Raw genomic sequence first — 17391 nt, 5'->3', positions numbered from 1 at the left:
GCTCTTTCAGGAAATAACCTTTTCTTTTTTGTCTTTTCACTCTAATGATTAAGGAATTACTAAATTAGTTGATGTTTATTCCAGTAATGGATTAATCATCTTAACCACTCTTTTATTCCAGCTTTATGAATCTGGTTTATGACTGGACATATCGATAAATTAAGATAATTACATTGTGACTGGCACACAATGTAATTGTTATGTGACCCCTTGTTTGACATAGACTGAATATACTTGTTTAGACATCTGGAATATAATTGCATGAGACTGATGTAGTGGTAAATGTCATGAAGTGTCATGGGGTGAAGATGGATGAAGTGGAGGAAGCAGGTGGCTGAGTGGTGATGACTAACATCCAGGCAGCACAGACCAGCTAAAGCTAATCTGTGGTAGCAACTGGTGAACAGTAACATGAGACAACAAGACAGTTGAGACAAGGACCTGAAAAGAGATCAATAAATACACAGAAGGTAATGAAGGGAACCAGACACAGATGGGATCCAGGGGAGACGGGACAACATGGAAACTCCACTGACCCAGGATCCTAAATAAACTCAAATCCTCACCGGTGATCCCTGCTGATCCGCCGTTTCGCTCTGCTTCCCTGCAAATGTTGGATTGAATCAGCCAATGCCTGAACCGCAGAGCCATAAGCACCCACAGCCACCCTTTGAAAAGCATCAGTGGAGCCTCCTCCACATCCATCCAGAATACAACAAGTCACCAAATAACTCTTGTCTTTTCAAGCAGCATAAAAACTGGCTGACCAGATCCTGGAGATCCGCTGGGGTTGCTAGGTAACGATTTAGTGCCGGTGAAATTTGACTGAAGTTTTTTTTAAATGTTTCAAATCATAAAGTTGTTACCAGAAACCAGCTGAACGTTTTAAAGTGCTTTGGCTGATTTTAGACCCAAATGTTGGAGATGACAAAATGATTGTTTCCATGACAACGGTTGATGGTCAAAATGGCAGTTTTGTTGTGTTTGTTCCACTGAATGTTTCCTCTGATCAGATTGAAAACGGGTCCAGAGCGGTTCTGAAACGGACCGGTACCCGTTGTCCAGTAGACAGAATAAATGGATCTTTTCTGTCGGGGAATCACAGCTCAGGTATCGTCTGACACAACAGAGCCGCTTCCTGAATCCCCAGAAGAAGAAACTCCTGACTGCTGGTGTTACTGCAGTTCATGTTCCCTCAGCGGATCCGGTTCCCTCAGCGCATCCGGTTCCCTCAGCGCATCCGGTTCCCTCAGCGGATCCGGTTCCCTCAGCGCGGTTCCCTCAGCGCATCCGGTTCCCTCAGCGGATCCGGTTCCCTCAGCGCGGTTCCCTCAGCGGATCCGGTTCCCTCAGCGGATCCGGTTCCCTCAGCGGATCCGGTTCCTGGCGCCCACTAGTGGCGTGGTGAGAGCTTTCCACCTTTTCGATGTGAACCGTTCCAGATGGTGATCAGAACGTCTTTATGTAAATGTAATGAAAGGAACAAACGTTCCATGTTTGTTGGTTTTTAAATTGTGAAAACAAAGTCATGATCATTCAAGAATAAAGTTCCTAAAAATATGAGAAAAAAGTTTTTTTTGATAGTTTAGAAGGTGTGAGCCAATCCTGATAATTGATTCTCTAGAATCAATTATTTATTTACCGACATCTGAAAACGAAGAATTGACGATTTAATAGATCAACCAAACATAGCAAGATGCTAAAAATGACACATTTTAATGCAAATCTCAAATGTTTGACATTATTCTGATAGTTTAATAAGAACTCTGTGCATGCACATATATATTTATAAAGCGGTGCACCATGGGGGCCAGGAGGCGCCCGGGGCCTCCCTCAGGAGCCGCCCCTGGTTTTAGTCTGCAGCGGCTTATGCTGCAGCAGAAAAGCAGCCATGATGTTTCAAACATGAATCAGGTTTTTTCCGGCTGATCGCAGAAACTCGGAGCTGCGCAGTGCCGCCCAAAGTGGCGCAGTTCTGCGCAGCCGAAAGCCGCAGCAGGCCCCGTCCCGTCTGAATACAGCAGGTTCTGGGTTCTGGGTCCAGCCCGGCTGCTGCTGCTCCTCCAGTGAGGCTGGAAATCAAAACGTGACGTGAAATGAGCGGAAGCTGCTGTGTGTGTCCAGTTTTCTGCTGCTGCGTCTCCGTTTGTTCCCAGCGATGACCCCACGGAGCTCCAACCCGCCCACAGTCATGAGGCTCCGCGGCCATTTCCACTCAGATTCCCCATCTCCGCACGATACCCGCACGGATGCGTGTGTCTGTGCGGAGGCATTGAGCAGTCAGTCAGAAAAAGGCAGAGGATCCTGCAGCTCTGGTGAGAGCAGCTGGAGGCGAACAGGAAGGCAGAAGGAGCCGCGCGGCGGCCGGAGGCAGCAAAGCACCAAACCGGGAGGAGAAAGTCTCAGTCAATGTCCTGCTGCTGTTTAAGTACGACACACACACACACACACACACACACACACACACACACACACACACACACACACACACACACACACACACACACACACACACACATCACTGTGGCTCTGCTCTGTGTAACATAAGCAGAGGAAATTAAAATCTGCCGCCGTGGACAAAAGCTGAAGGATTTCCTCCAGAACCGCAGCAGAGGTTCGATGTGCGACTCGGTTCCTCCGGGTTTGGGTCCTCCTCATACCGAACATGCATTAACACTTTGTGGCCTGTCTTCCGTTTCCCCGCTCGCCTTTGCAGGACCTCCATTTTGAAGAGACATGGCGCGGCTCGGAGGCTCGGACGGCAGCGGGTTCTGGTTCTGGCTGGTTCCGGTGGTTCCGGCGGACAGCTGGAGCTTCTCTTCCTGATCAGGTAGCGGAGGAGGACGTGTCGGGACCGATCCAATCATTCTGCATTTTGTGTTGAGCTGCAGCGTTTTGGCTCCTGAAGGGCCACAAATAAAGAAACATTAGGTTTGAATTTCATCTGTTCTTTAAATTCAGTAAAAAATCACTAATATGGAAACATTTTGATGAGGAAAACATGTATTAATAAACACAAATAATCCAGAAATGTAAAAAATATTGGAATCAATATTTTTTACATTGATTCCAATTTAACATTAAACTGACAACAAATTTAATGTTGTTACATTTCAACATTAATTTGGTGTTAAAATTGTTCAAACAGGTTAATGAAAAGCAATAATTTAATTTTATAGAATATTTCAAGATGTTTGCCTCAAGGACTCAAAGGTCTGTGGTGTAATCTGTAGCTGCCCACTAGGGGGCGCAGGCCAGGTTTGCCTCCCGTCCAAAGGGTGGCGCCAGACAGACTGTGATACACATCAAGAACAAGATTTTGCCATTTAATGCTGTTCTGATTGTTATTGAGTTTATTTTAGAACAAAGTGCCACAGATCGCCACGTTCTGACAACAACCGAACATCTAGAGTCATTTTCTACAATCTATCAAGGTTTTAAATAGCAGGCAGCCAGGCACAATCAAATGTTGTCATATTTTATTGTTGGAGAATGAATGCGACTCATTTATAATATTAACAAATTAAGGAAAAATTCTTCCTGTTTTCTGTGTAGGAAGCGAATAAGCCAGGAGATTATTGCCCCCTATGGGCTTCAGGAAGAATTACAGTGAGATGCTGTGGAAACAGCCTGAAGGTTAGAGGTCAGAGGTTGCTTAGGACTCATTTGATTGGTGTTAGCCACGCCCACTAATTGATATTTGATCAAATTAATATTTTATCAATTTAACTTAAATAGAATTTTAGAAAATTCAAAAAGTTGTCAGTGTCAAGCTGCTTCCTACTTCCTCTGTATTTATTTTGAATTAAACAGTTTTTCTGACCTCTGACTGATTGTTCCTTATTATTTATTTTTAGTTTTAATAATCCACAGCAGGGTGCTGCGTCATTTTTTTCTGTTAAAATATTTAAGAAACAGCCAATAACTAGCATGAACTAGCACTCATCCTGTGATGTCACAGAATCAAATCAGTCATAAAATTAATACGAAATCTACCTGAGATTCTATAAATATTTAAAAATTAATTTACAATAAGATAATGAGCTCACTAATAGTTTTTCCTTTTGCACCGTCACATAAATGTTTCTTCCCAGCCTGAATCCTGATGCAGAAAAGGGGCGGGGCTTGTGGCTGTTGTGGTGATTTTCGGGGTTTTGGTGATGAAGATGCGCTGAGCGGCGGACGCGGCTGGCGGGACGCGGCCAGCAGAGACTGGATTACAAACGGGATTAGAAACGGGACTATAAAGTTATTCCGAAGCAAACAGAGGATTTGGTGATGTGAGGCTGTTCGGGCCGCTGGGTTCGCGCATGCTTTGGGAGGAGGGGAGTGTGTGTGTGAGTGTGTGTGTGAGTGTGTGTGTGAGTGTGTGTGTGTGAGTGTGTGTGTGAGTGTGTGTGTGAGTGTGTGTGTGTTGGAGGGGAAATGGGTGAGAGAGAGAGAGAGCTCAGGATCCGGGCCTAGGACGTGCTGCCGCGGGGACTCGCCTCATCGCCTCTCTAACATCCTGAAATTGGCCGTTTGTCCGCCAGAATGAGGCGGCGGCGCGGCGCGGCGCGACACCGAAATGGTAAGACTCTGGCGGCACATCCCGCGACATGCCGCGTTTTCTGCGTGATTTCTGCTCTTTCTGATGCTCATAGCCCCGCATATGTCGGTGGCAGCGCGTGCGCGTGTCTGCGTCTGTGCGCGCGCGCTGCTCGCGTTGCTGAACTTGTTTTTTGTCGCGTTTGCTTTTTATTTCCAGCCATCAAGCCGCCGCATGCATAATGCACACATGTCGTCACACTTTTCCATACGTGCGGACGCACGCGTGCGCGTGTCCACGTTAATCCCAATCCCTGATGTTGGTTTTTAATCATGTAACCCGTAGCGGGCCTGATTGGCCGCCGCGCGTCCATGAGATTCCAGCCTGACCTTATCGCGTTGGATGTCATTTCCAACATCTCGCGATAGCAGCGCAGACCGGCAGCTCCGGGTTTTCAGTTGACGTGACGTTGGACGCGCCGCTGCAGGATCCATGTTTCATTGAGATGTGATGGGATTACAGCTCAGATTATTACTGCAGATTATTATCATCACGTCACTCGACGACAGGAAGCTAAGGGATCCATTGCAGCCCAAAAAGATAAAAACGTTTCCAACTTTTGAGAACTTTATCTAGCAGCGGTTCAGTTCTTCTTTTGTTTCGCTCTTAAACTATCATCAATCTTTAGTTTGGCGAAGAATTATGATTATTATTGACACAAATTAATATATTATACCCAGCACTTATGTGACTGTAAACTAATTAAACCAAAAATATCTCAATCATTTGATCTGAGTCAAAAAACATTGTTTTTTACAACAAGCAGGTGAATATAAATAATAAAACAACTTTTAAATCAGCTGCTGTTATCAGCTGTGATATGATTTATTGTCTTGTTGATTTATATATTAAATACTGAAGCTGAAACTAATAAAGACTTCTCACTGCATCTGTAGGAAACGTGACTGCAGTTGCAGCTCAGATTTCTATGATCATTTATGAACTTTTCATTTTCTGTGGCTCCAGTTTAGAGACATTTTGCCCTCAGAGTTGCTGAGCTTGTTGCCAACATGGTTAAAGTTGCTCCGCCTCTGAAATAAGCTAATATATTTTCACACTATTTCTAACCTAGATATTAAAAGATGTTCATATTTCGGCTCTCAGGCTCTGCAGGTGAAAACCTTTGTTTGATGCTGGTGGTTATAAATGTATCATTTATAATTATTGTTTTAAATTAGGCCTGAAAGATTCATCAGGAAAATCAGTTGTTGAAAAAATTGCCAACTAATTTCTGAGTCGATGGTTAAATTTCATTATTCAGACTCTAAAAAAAGACAATTTGCTGAAATGTTCAGAATGGATGATCATAATAATCTCTGTTTGCAGCTCAGATGTATTCAGGTTGTGTAAACTCGGCGTTTCTGTGCTAGCGATGCTAACCGTCTGCGCTTCCTGTCTCAGGGTCGGATCATGTCAGAATGAGCGGGCCTTCCAAAGGCCCTGACAGGAAGTCCAGCTGCCCTTTGACCCCGGCCCGCCATGTCGGCGGCTGCCGCCTCCTCCCTCAAACGCACGTCTGTCTACGGCTACATCCAGTCGGACCACTCTTCCTCCTCCTCCTCTTCCTCATACAGCCCCCTGCGGAGGCTGCAGCACCTCACCAAGATGGTGAGCCGGCCCGACCTGGTGCTGCCGAGCCGGGGCCCGAGCGGCGCTGGGACTGGGGGTCCGACCAGAGGGGCAGGATGAAGGACTACTGGGCGGAGTACAGAGAGTGTTCTGTCTCCCAGGAAGACGTCTCGTCTTCTTCTGGCCAAAAGCAAACGGAGCTGCAAAGTGAAAGTAAAGACTTTCCTGCTGTTTGTTGCCACCAATCTGCTGTTTCTGAGAAAATGGGAGGCAAACTGTCCGTCCAGCCCGCCGAGCCCGGCCTTCTCTCTGGACAGCAGCCCCTTCGCCAACGGCCTGCTGCACTTCGACTCGGCTCTGTTTGAGGCCGACGGCGTCAACGAGGAGCCACAGACCAACGCGCCCGGCCCGGGTTTCCTGGACAAACGCGACCAGCCGCAGACCGCGCCGCAGACCGCGCCGCAGACCGCGCCGCAGACCGCGCCGCAGACCGCGCCGCAGACCGCGCCGCAGCTCGCCCCCACAGACACTCGTCTGGACACAGAGACGGCGGCGGCGGCGCCCAAGGTGGTGACGCGCTCCCAGTCCTCGGGTCAGCGCCGGCGGTACTGGGACTGCTCAGAGGACGAGTGGGACAGCGACTCGGAGCTCTTCCTGTTCGATGACTGTCCTGCATGGCGGACAGCGGTAGGCAATCAATCAATATCTATTGCCATAGAGACGGGATCAATATGGATAGATAATTCGTCTGATAGAATAATCAATATTTTGAAAATTCACTGAACTCTGATCCAGAACCGCGCCGTATTCTGGACAGACTCGACCCGGTCCGACTCTCAGCCTGTTGCAACAGTCCTCATAGATAATTAAAAGTTAAAAATGTGAAGTGAAAGTTGAAAACAGCAAACAAAACCAAATAATGATCAACGTTAGCTGACATGAAATATTGTGTGTCGTCCAACTGAAGTTAAGCATAAAAACAAAAAACCAACATTTATATTTATATTGATTAATGTGCATCTCCAAATCAACTTTAAAAACTGAAAACAATTTAAAGGACAGTGAACAACACAGTCAGATCAGACGGAGTGAGTTTTTACAGTGTAGTTCAGAGCAGATCGACCCAAACAGCTGAAGGATTTACTGTTAAATGAACTAATGTAGATTTTGCTGCAGTTTGTTTTGTGAAATTGTTTATTAATCAATGGAAAACAGAGTGACAGAGGTCAAAGGTCAGAAACTTCTTGCTTTATCTGCATGCTTGTGCAATAAGTTTTCTAGAGAAATCAGTGTCGGTCTCCCGCAGCAGCCGAGCGGCTCCAGGAAAAAGCCGCCGCCTCCGCTGAAGTTCGCCGAGGGGCAAATCGTTTGGGCCAAGTTCGGCCGCCGGCCCTGGTGGCCGTGTGAGGTGCTGGCCGACCCGGCGCTGGGCGTCTACCACAGGATGAAAGGTAGAACCACAAACTGCTTTTATTGAGCCAGACCCGGATTCATGAGCCAGTTAACCATTAATCAATCACTAAATTAGTTACAGTTATTCCCGTAATAATTAAAACGATCAATCGTTACTAATCGATGTTCAGCTTGCTTTCAGTTTGACTTTGACCGTGCTTTGTGACTGCTTCCTGAATTTGTTTGTTTTTCTCCTCAACACATTTCCTTCAACTGCTGATTATTTCCATCAAAATGTCAGATTGTGACTCAACTGGAAAATAATGATTTTTTATGAAGATTTTGTTTGAAATTGCAACACATTTTCAGAGATCAGTCTTTATACCTTTGCTTTTTTCTTGTACTTTGCCAAACGATTTTGAGCCAATGATACGGTTTAGCATTTTCAACCACCTTTTTAGATGTTTTATCCATATTTCAGCATATTGTTGAGTCATTCTGTACTTTCTGGGTATTAATGTTGTAATTTCCTCTTTCTAAAAATAATCGGGAGGGCTCTGGTTTTTTTGCAGAGCCCTGCGACCGGCTCTGTCGGCTGTATCACGTCCGGACCTTTGGGGAGCCGAAGGAGTTCATTTGGGTGGAGGAAAAATCAACTCAGTCGTTCCACGGAGGCTTTGAGTTCGACCAACTTGTCCTTTTGAGACGAAGAAGCAAGCAAAGAGAGCAGAACAACAGAAACACTGTAAGTGTTCAATTGTGAATTATTGCATGATGTTCTGATGAACGGTTGGTCCTTCGCTTCCTTGTTGGACAGAAGCTCTAAATCTAAGACACTAACAGAAATCTGTGACTACCAAACGCATCATGAAAAGATAACAGTCTGTTGTTTTGGTTCAATACATTTTCTGGTCTCGCTGCAGATCCCTAAGCGTTTCCAGGATTCGTGGAGATGCAGTGTGGCCGAGGCCGAATCCGTTCTCTCTGGGCGACCCGACGTTTCTCCGCCTCTGGCTCCATCCACAGATCAAACCTTTGCCTGCAGTTCCCCGGCAGAAGGACAGAAGAAGCCCCATCCGGCCGTTCCCTCGCCCTCTCTGCCGGTTCCCACTGTTTCTGAACTGTTGCACTTAACGAATGGATCCACCTCGTCTGCAGCTACAACACAGACAAAACCGAGCACTTTAAAAAAAACTTGTAGCAAGAAGAAGGAAAGCAAATCCCTCCAGGACCTTGGGAATGAAAACACACTGTGTTGCAGTCTTGATCCGTCTCACAGAGACAACAGCGAGTGCCCGTACTCTGATCTCGACTCAGTCCCGAAGATTTTGTGTCCTAAAGCACTTCAGCATCAGCCGAAGCGACTTCCATGCCAGCCGTCTGCGGCTGCAGTCAAAGAGCTCAAGAAGCAGCCAGACACCCAGACTGGACTGTGGTTCAGTAAATCAGGCAGAGACCGGCGACCTAAAACTACCAGCCCAGTGTCGGACCGCTCCCTCTTTAGTAAGGGTCCCTGCAAGAAAAAGCACTTATCCACTGTTAGGAAGAAGGCCCCGGTTCCTCCACCTCATTGGTTGGCGCTGGGTCCAATGACCCAGTTATACTGGCAGATAAGTCAACAGATGATGGTCCGATACATGAACAGTCAGTACCTGAGAAATGTAGGGCCAGTGAGGCCAACCCTGTTGAAGGAAGAGGCAGGTCTTTGGACAAACCAAAGGCCCAGCTGTCCACTGAAGACCAGCAGACTTCTGAGACCAAAATAAACCCTTCGAGCATTTCGTCTGACGACCTGGATGTTGAAAAAGACTTTCATTCCTGCAAGACAGTCGATTTTAATGACGACTCAGATTCTCCAAAGATGGTAACATCTATAAGTTCAACTGAACTTTCTGTCATAATTGCTACTAAACAACTTGATAAAACTGAAAAACCTTCTGAAAGGAGAAAGAAAGAAAGCAGACTCTGAGGCCCTGTTTAGAAGTCGAAAAAAGAGACCCAGACTCGATATTAGAAAAGCAAAAAAATCTGGTCTCTAAATGCAGACTCCCGTTTGTGAAGCTGATACGAAAGGAGATAGAACAAAACAAATATTTACGCTCATGTCTGATAAATGTCACCACTAACAGAAGTGAATGCAATAAGAAAGAGAAAATACCAGATAGTAATGTGAATAAAGCAGCAGCTGATGAATCAGAATTGACAGGCAGCAAAACGAGCGTCTCCACTGAACAAATTACACCTTCAAAGTTCATCCAGGTCTCAGTCAAGAAGCTACGAGCGAGAAGTGAGTCTGGCCTACTTCGGCTGTCATCAGAGTCACCGCCTGAACACAACACAAAGACACCCGGAAACAACACCAAGACACTTGGTAACAACGCTGAGACACCTGGAAACAGCACTCCCATACCTGGAAACAACACTAAGGCACCTGGAAACAGCGCTCCCATACCTGGAAACAACACCAAGACACCTGGAAACAACACCAAGACACCTGGAAACAATGTTCCCATACCTGGAAACAACACTAAGGCACCTGGAAACAACGCTCTCACACCTGGAAACAACGCTCTCACACCTGGAAACAACGCTAAGACACCTGGAAACAACGTTCCCATACCTGGAAACAACACCAAGACACTGGAAACAAACACCAAGACACCTGGAAACAATGTTCCCATACCTGGAAACAACACTAAGGCACCTGGAAACAACGCTCTCACAGCTGGAAACAACGCTCTCACACCTGGAAACAACGCTCTCACACCTGGAAACAACGCTCTCACACCTGGAAACAACGCTCTCACACCTGGAAACAACGCTCTCACACCTGGAAACAACGCTAAGACACTGGAAACAGCGCTCCCATACCTGGAAACAACACCAAGACACCTGGAAACAACGTTCCCATACCTGGAAACAACACTAAGGCACCTGGAAACAGCGCTCCCATACCTGGAAACAACACCAAGACACCTGGAAACAACACCAAGACACCTGGAAACAATGTTCCCATACCTGGAAACAACACTAAGGCACCTGGAAACAACGCTCTCACACCTGGAAACAACGCTCTCACACCTGGAAACAACGCTCTCACACCTGGAAACAACGCTAAGACACCTGGAAACAACGTTCCCATACCTGGAAACAACACCAAGACACCTGGAAACAGCGCTCCCATACCTGGAAACAACACCAAGACACCTGGAAACAACACCAAGACACCTGGAAACAATGTTCCCATACCTGGAAACAACACTAAGGCACCTGGAAACAACGCTCTCACAGCTGGAAACAACGCTCTCACACCTGGAAACAACGCTAAGACACCTGGAAACAACGCTCTCACACCTGGAAACAATGCTCTCACACCTGGAAACAACGCTCTCACACCTGGAAACAACGCTCTCACACCTGGAAACAACGCTCTCACACCTGGAAACAACACTAAGACACCTGGAAACAACGTTCCCATACCTGGAAACAACACTAAGGCACCTGGAAACAGCGCTCCCATACCTGGAAACAACACCAAGACACCTGGAAACAGCGCTCCCATACCTGGAAACAACACCAAGACACCTGGAAACAACACCAAGACACCTGGAAACAATGTTCCCATACCTGGAAACAACACTAAGGCACCTGGAAACAACGCTCTCACACCTGGAAACAACGCTCTCACACCTGGAAACAATGCTCTCACACCTGGAAACAACGCTCTCACACCTGGAAACAACGCTCTCACACCTGGAAACAACGCTCTCACACCTGGAAACAACGTTCCCATACCTGGAAACAACACTAAGACACCTGGAAACAACGCTAAGACACCTGGAAACAACACTAAGACACCTGGAAACAACGCTCTCACACCTGGAAACAACGCTCTCACACCTGGAAACAACGCTAAGACACCTGGAAACAACACTAAGACACCTGGAAACAACACTCTCACACCTGGAAACAACGCTCTCACACCTGGAAACAACACTAAGGCACCTGGAAACAACACTAAGACACCTGGAAACAATGCTCTCACACCTGGAAACAACGTTCCCATACCTGGAAACAATGCTCTCACACCTGGAAACAACACTAAGACACCTGGAAACAGCGTTCCCATACCTGGAAACAACACTAAGGCACCTGGAAACAACACTAAGACACCTGGAAACAACGCTCTCACACCTGGAAACAACGCTCTCACACCTGGAAACAACACTAAGACACCTGAAAACAACACTCTCACACCTGGAAACAATGCTCTCACACCTGGAAACAACGTTCCCATACCTGGAAACAACACTAAGGCACCTGGAAACAACACTAAGACACCTGGAAACAACGCTCTCACACCTGGAAACAACGCTCTCACACCTGGAAACAACACTAAGACACCTGAAAACAACACTCTCACACCTGGAAACAACGCTCTCACACCTGGAAACAACGCTCTCACACCTGGAAACAACGCTCTCACACCTGGAAACAACGCTCTCACACCTGGAAACAATGCTCTCACACCTGGAAACAACGCTCTCACACCTGAAAACAACACTAAGACACCTGGAAACAGCGTTCCCATACCTGGAAACAACACTAAGACACCTGGAAACAGCGTTCCCATACCTGGAAACAACACTAAGACACCTGGAAACAACACTAAGACACCTGGAAACAATGCTCTCACACCTGGAAACAACACTAAGACACCTGGAAACAATGCTCTCACACCTGGAAACAACACTAAGACACCTGGAAACAACGCTCTCACACCTGGAAACAACGCTCTCACTTCAACAAAACTTTCTGATGCCTTGGGCAGCCCAGAAGTGAAATGTATCCCAGCCTCTAACATTAGTCTAGAAAGTATCATCACCGTATCGTGCAATGAATCAAACAGATTAGAATGTAAAGACATTTCTGTTTGCAATCAAACAAAGACATTGTCTGACCAGCCAGGTAGCTCAGAGGAAAACAGTTCATCTACTAAAACTGCAGCTTCTTCAACAGGAAGTAATCACCTCCCTGAAAGTTGGCCTGCTCCAAAATCCAGAAAAGCTGTTCACAAACTGAAGCAGGCTACAGAAATTCAAAAAGTCCTGAAAGAACAGCCAGTCCATCTTCCAGCCAGCAGTCGGCTGATGACCAGGGCGCTGAAGGCCTTGCAGGTCGTCGACTGGAGGAAACGTAGAAAAGCCCAGCAGGCGATTGAGCAAACTAAGCTGAGCAAACTTCTGGACACAGTTCAGAATTCTGCTGAGCCCAAATTTGATATTTGCACTAATTTAAAAACTTCTAAAATCTACTGACATTGACAACGGTGATTGCTTTTCTAGATGTAGCTCCCCTTCTGTACTGTTCTCTGATTCAGATGATTTGAAGCTGATGTTAAAAGTGAAGATGAAGACCTTTCAGTTTCTTCAACTCCGCCAATGGACTTCATACCCCTTACATCTATAGTTAAGGCAAAGCACGGAGATCTGCCCCCAACAACACAACCTCCATCACCTCAATCACCGTTTTCCTTCATGAAAGCCTTCAAGAATGTTACGGAGGTTTCCTTTCAATCCTTACCAAATAGCAGCAATGGAAAGCCAGTGTCTTTCAGGCCAGACTCAAAATACCAGTTTAGCACTTTTCTTATGATGCTGAAGGACTTGCATGACACTAGAGAGCGAGAAGGCACGCCCCTTGAGTTAGAGATTGGGCCACCCAGTGCACATGTGAAGGAGGAGCCGCTGATGATGCCACACAAGGCTCCTCTAGAAGGACACGGCCTCACATGTGTCCTTAGCAAAACCGATCCAATCGCAGAAAAATGTGTGATTGGACAGAACGGATGTGGCAAAGGCCAGAAACTCAAGAGGCCCTTTAGCAGAAAGAGTGGCAGAAAGAGTTGTTGAAAGGGAAAACCAATCGCAGAGTGCCTGGACCTGGTTTTCCTGGAGTAACATCAGCAACAGGAATCACTTCCTGGCCAACAGCAAATATCACTTCAAAAATAACGGATATACAAATTGGCAGTAGCTGGATCCAGGCTGGCTGCAGCAGAGACATTGGTGGGCAAGAGGAGCAGCAGAGATGGGAAAGGCTGAAAGGCAGCCAGCAGGTTGGTGTTCCTCTGGAAAGGAGGGAACGTCCAACACTCATCCTGGAACAGCCAAGCGGCCTCGGAGACGACATGATGAACAAGACGGACTTGATTCTAGAAGCTGAGGAACAAGACAAGACTTCATCCGGTAAGGACAGTCTGACGCAACATCTTTACAAAAATAACAACAATGGAAAGTTGGCTTTTTCTGTAGCACAATCCATTTGTGAAATGCGATAAACCGAACATGAAAACTGATGTCTTCCTGCCATTAGAGCTCAGGTAAAACTCCTGTAATGTAGATGAAGTGGAATATCTGTGCATTTGCTACAGATCAGGCTAAAGTCAGAGTGAACATTCAAAACTATTCCAGACTTTGGATGAATTGCTTTTCCAAGACTTATTGCAACAACCAATGTTTTTCTGTCTGTGAGGCGACATTCACTCTGCAGACTGAAGTCTGCAAAAAAAAATCACTTTTTTTTTGCTTTAATGTGACCTGCGTCTGATGTTTTCACGACTGTCTGAACAACACAGAGGCGACCCAGGCTATATGTGGTTCTAACTCCGATCCGTATCGGATCTTTTGAAATGTGGCCTGTGTCTGCACAGGCAGGTCGCATTCATACAGCCAGTTTGGTTAGCCTCAGGTTTCTGTTCTTGGCTAATCAGAGTGGCGTCTGGTTGGTCTTCTGCTGCTGCTGTAGCCCGTTTCTTTCAAAGTTTGACTGGCTGTCCATTCAGAGATGGCATTACCAGTAGATCATCAGTTTCTGGAGCAGTAAGACCAGCCAGTAAGGCCAGCCAACACATCCTGAATGTCCTTTCTAAAGCTCGGGTTGATTTCAGCAAGTCATCTTCACCAGATCTAAACTCATCAAGTTGTTTCTGTGTGATTCACTCATTTACAAGCTAGTTTCTTAATAAAGTGTCTACAGAGTGTTTGATGATTTCCTTCCTTTTTTAATTCCAGAACATAAACGAATACGAAAGCCCAGCAAGAGACTACTTGAATGGACTGAAGAATACAACCAGATTTTCTCCCCAAGGAAGAAACCCAAAAGGTCTCTCCAGCTGTTTGGAAAGGTAAAAATGAGGCAAAGTGATGATCTCTGCTCTGCCTCTACAATCAAACACTCACTTTAGTTTGTCTGCCATCAGGCAGTTGGGTTCCAGGAATCAAACATTGTTCTCACAATCAGAACTGGGTGATGGGAAAAAATCTGATATCTCAATATTTTTGCCACATACACAGTATATATATCAGAATATTTTTAAATAATCTCCACTGTTATCTTAATATATATAGCATATAAAATGCTATATATCATTTATGAAATTACAATATTGCCTCTTTCTGGTGTCAACACTAAACCTTTCATAACCAAGAGCATATCGGCAAAAAAAAAAAAAAAAGTTAAGATTAAAGAAACAAAAGTTAAAGTTATTCTAAACTTGGCAGGCCATTAAACTATTTGCACATGTTGCCAATTTTGAGCATCAAACCACAAAAAGCACAATAATGGTCAACGCTGCCAAATTCAGGCAATGTCTGCAAATCCCATTCAGACTTATTTAATCACAGCATACAGAGCATCTCAGACATTTAAATAACAATATTAAGCACATCACATAAAATGGTCAAAGAAAAAATAGGAAATAATCCTAAACTAATAAAGAAGCTGAAGTCCAAATGGTGACATTAATACCCCTGAATATTATCAACATCATTAGATGGTGAAATAAATCTGTGGTTCAAACTTTTGTTGGGTTTAAAGGTTTTGCAAATTACCTCAATATGTTGGACATAATCCATAGAAAATCCAGACGAGATTATTGATTCAGCTGGTTTCTCTAAGGCTCTGGACTAGTTTTGTTAATATATTGGGACAAACAATATACAGGGTCAGCTAGTTTAGGGTCAGCTAGTTCAGGGTCAGCTAGTTCAGGGTCAGCTAGTTTAGGGTCAGCTAGTTTAGGGTCAGCTAGTTCAGGGTCAGCTAGTTCAGGGTCAGCTAGTTTAGGGTCAGCTAGTTTAGGGTCAGCTAGGTTAGGGTCAGCGAGTTTAGGGTCAGCTAGTTCAGGGTCAGCTAGTTTAGGGTCAGCTAGTTCAGGGTCACCTAGTTTAGGGTCAGCTAGCTTAGGGTCAGCGAGTTTAGGGTCAGCTAGTTCAGCGTCAGCTAGTTTAGGGTCGGCTAGTTTAGGGTCAGCTAGTTTAGGGTCAGCTAGTTTAGGGTCAGCTAGTTTAGGGTCAGCGAGTTTAGGGTCAGCTAGTTTAGGGTCAGCTAGTTCAGGGTCAGCGAGTTTAGGGTCAGCTAGTTTAGGGTCAGCTAGTTCAGGGTCAGCTAGTTTAGGGTCAGCTAGTTTAGGGTCAGCTAGTTCAGGGTCAGCTAGTTCAGGGTCGGCTAGTTCAGGGTCAGCTAGTTTAGGGTCAGCTAGTTTAGGGTCAGCTAGTTTAGGGTCAGGTGGTTTAGGGTCAGCTAGTTCAGGGTCAGCGAGTTCAGGGTCGGCTATTTCAGGGTCGGCTAGTTAGGGTCGGCTAGTTTAGGGTCAGCTAGTTCAGGGTCGGCTAGTTCAGGGTCGGCTATTTCAGGGTCGGCTAGTTAGGGTCGGCTAGTTCAGGGTCAGCTAGTTCAGGGTCAGCTAGTTCAGGGTCAGCTAGTTTAGGGTCAGCTAGTTCAGGGTCAGCTAGTTCAGGGTCAGCTAGTTCAGGGTCAGCTAGTTCAGGGTCAGCTAGTTTAGGGTCAGCTAGTTTAGGGTCAGCTAGTTCAGGGTCAGCGAGTTTAGGGTCGGCTAGTTCAGGGTCAGCTAGTTTAGGGTCAGCTAGTTTAGGGTCGGCTAGTTCAGGGTCAGCGAGTTTAGGGTCAGCTAGTTTAGGGTCAGCTAGTTCAGGGTCAGCTAGTTTAGGGTCAGCTAGTTCAGGGTCAGCTAGTTCAGGGTCAGCTAGTTTAGGGTCAGGTGGTTTAGGGTCGGCTAGTTCAGGGTCAGCTAGTTCAGGGTCAGCTAGTTCAGGGTCAGCTAGTTTAGGGTCAGGTGGTTTAGGGTCAGCTAGTTTAGGGTCAGCTAGTTTAGGGTCAGGTGGTTTAGGGTCAGCTAGTTTAGGGTCAGCTAGTTCAGGGTCAGCTAGTTTAGGGTCAGCTAGTTTAGGGTCAGCTAGTTCAGGGTCAGCGAGTTTAGGGTCAGCTAGTTCAGGGTCAGCGAGTTTAGGGTCAGGTGGTTTAGGGTCGGCTAGTTCAGGGTTGGCTAGGGTTTGGGTCAGCTAAGTTCAAGCTAGCATTTTATAGTTGACGCATCAGACCGGGCTCACGCCGCACCCTTACGTTGCTCTCGTATGCTGTCGCAGCTCCTGCTGTTCCTGGAGGTTCTGTAACCCGTCCCGTTACAGAACCAACTGGTGGATCTGGAAGTTGTTCTTGTGGAGCAGCTTCCTTTGCACTGACATTCATAAGAATACAGCTCCAATGTAGCGTTAACTATAACCGCTATGCTGTTCACATGGCTCTAGTGCTCAACCTGAACTTTCAAAACCGTGACGAACTCGGCCTTCATTCGCCCGCTCACCTGGAACGCCCGCTGCCGCCATGCTGTTAGCTCCGCGCTGTATCCGCCAGAACATTTTCAAGTTGGGGGTCAGTGATGTTTAAATGAAGCTGTGAAGCTTCGCAGCAAAGAGCTGCTCATGGATGAACCTCAAAGGTTCATCACTCTGAGGTTCATACATTTCTCTCTACTGACCTCTACT

At 46.1% G+C, this 17391-nt stretch overlaps 1 long non-coding RNA gene and 1 pseudogene across 1 annotated transcript; one reads left to right on the top strand and one right to left on the bottom strand.

The window, feature by feature from the left end:
- The first annotated feature begins 2208 nt into the window (after positions 1-2208).
- The window catches only part of LOC129356323 (uncharacterized), a 29207-nt pseudogene continuing 14024 nt past the window's right edge, over positions 2209-17391 (top strand).
- LOC129356325 (uncharacterized) lies at positions 9892-10390 on the bottom strand. The gene is made up of 3 exons (XR_008605394.1): positions 10233-10390; positions 9981-10085; positions 9892-9938 (listed from the first exon to the last, which is right to left on the bottom strand). It is a non-coding gene; the product is annotated as an uncharacterized LOC129356325 (long non-coding RNA).

This window comes from Poeciliopsis prolifica, unplaced genomic scaffold (genome assembly GCF_027474105.1).
Source record: "Poeciliopsis prolifica strain line A6 unplaced genomic scaffold, Auburn_PproV2 SCAFFOLD165, whole genome shotgun sequence".
NCBI classification, from domain to species: domain Eukaryota; kingdom Metazoa; phylum Chordata; class Actinopteri; order Cyprinodontiformes; family Poeciliidae; genus Poeciliopsis; species Poeciliopsis prolifica.
The sequence above is the reverse complement of the archived record's forward strand: the minus strand, read 5'-3'. Positions and strand labels throughout refer to the sequence as shown.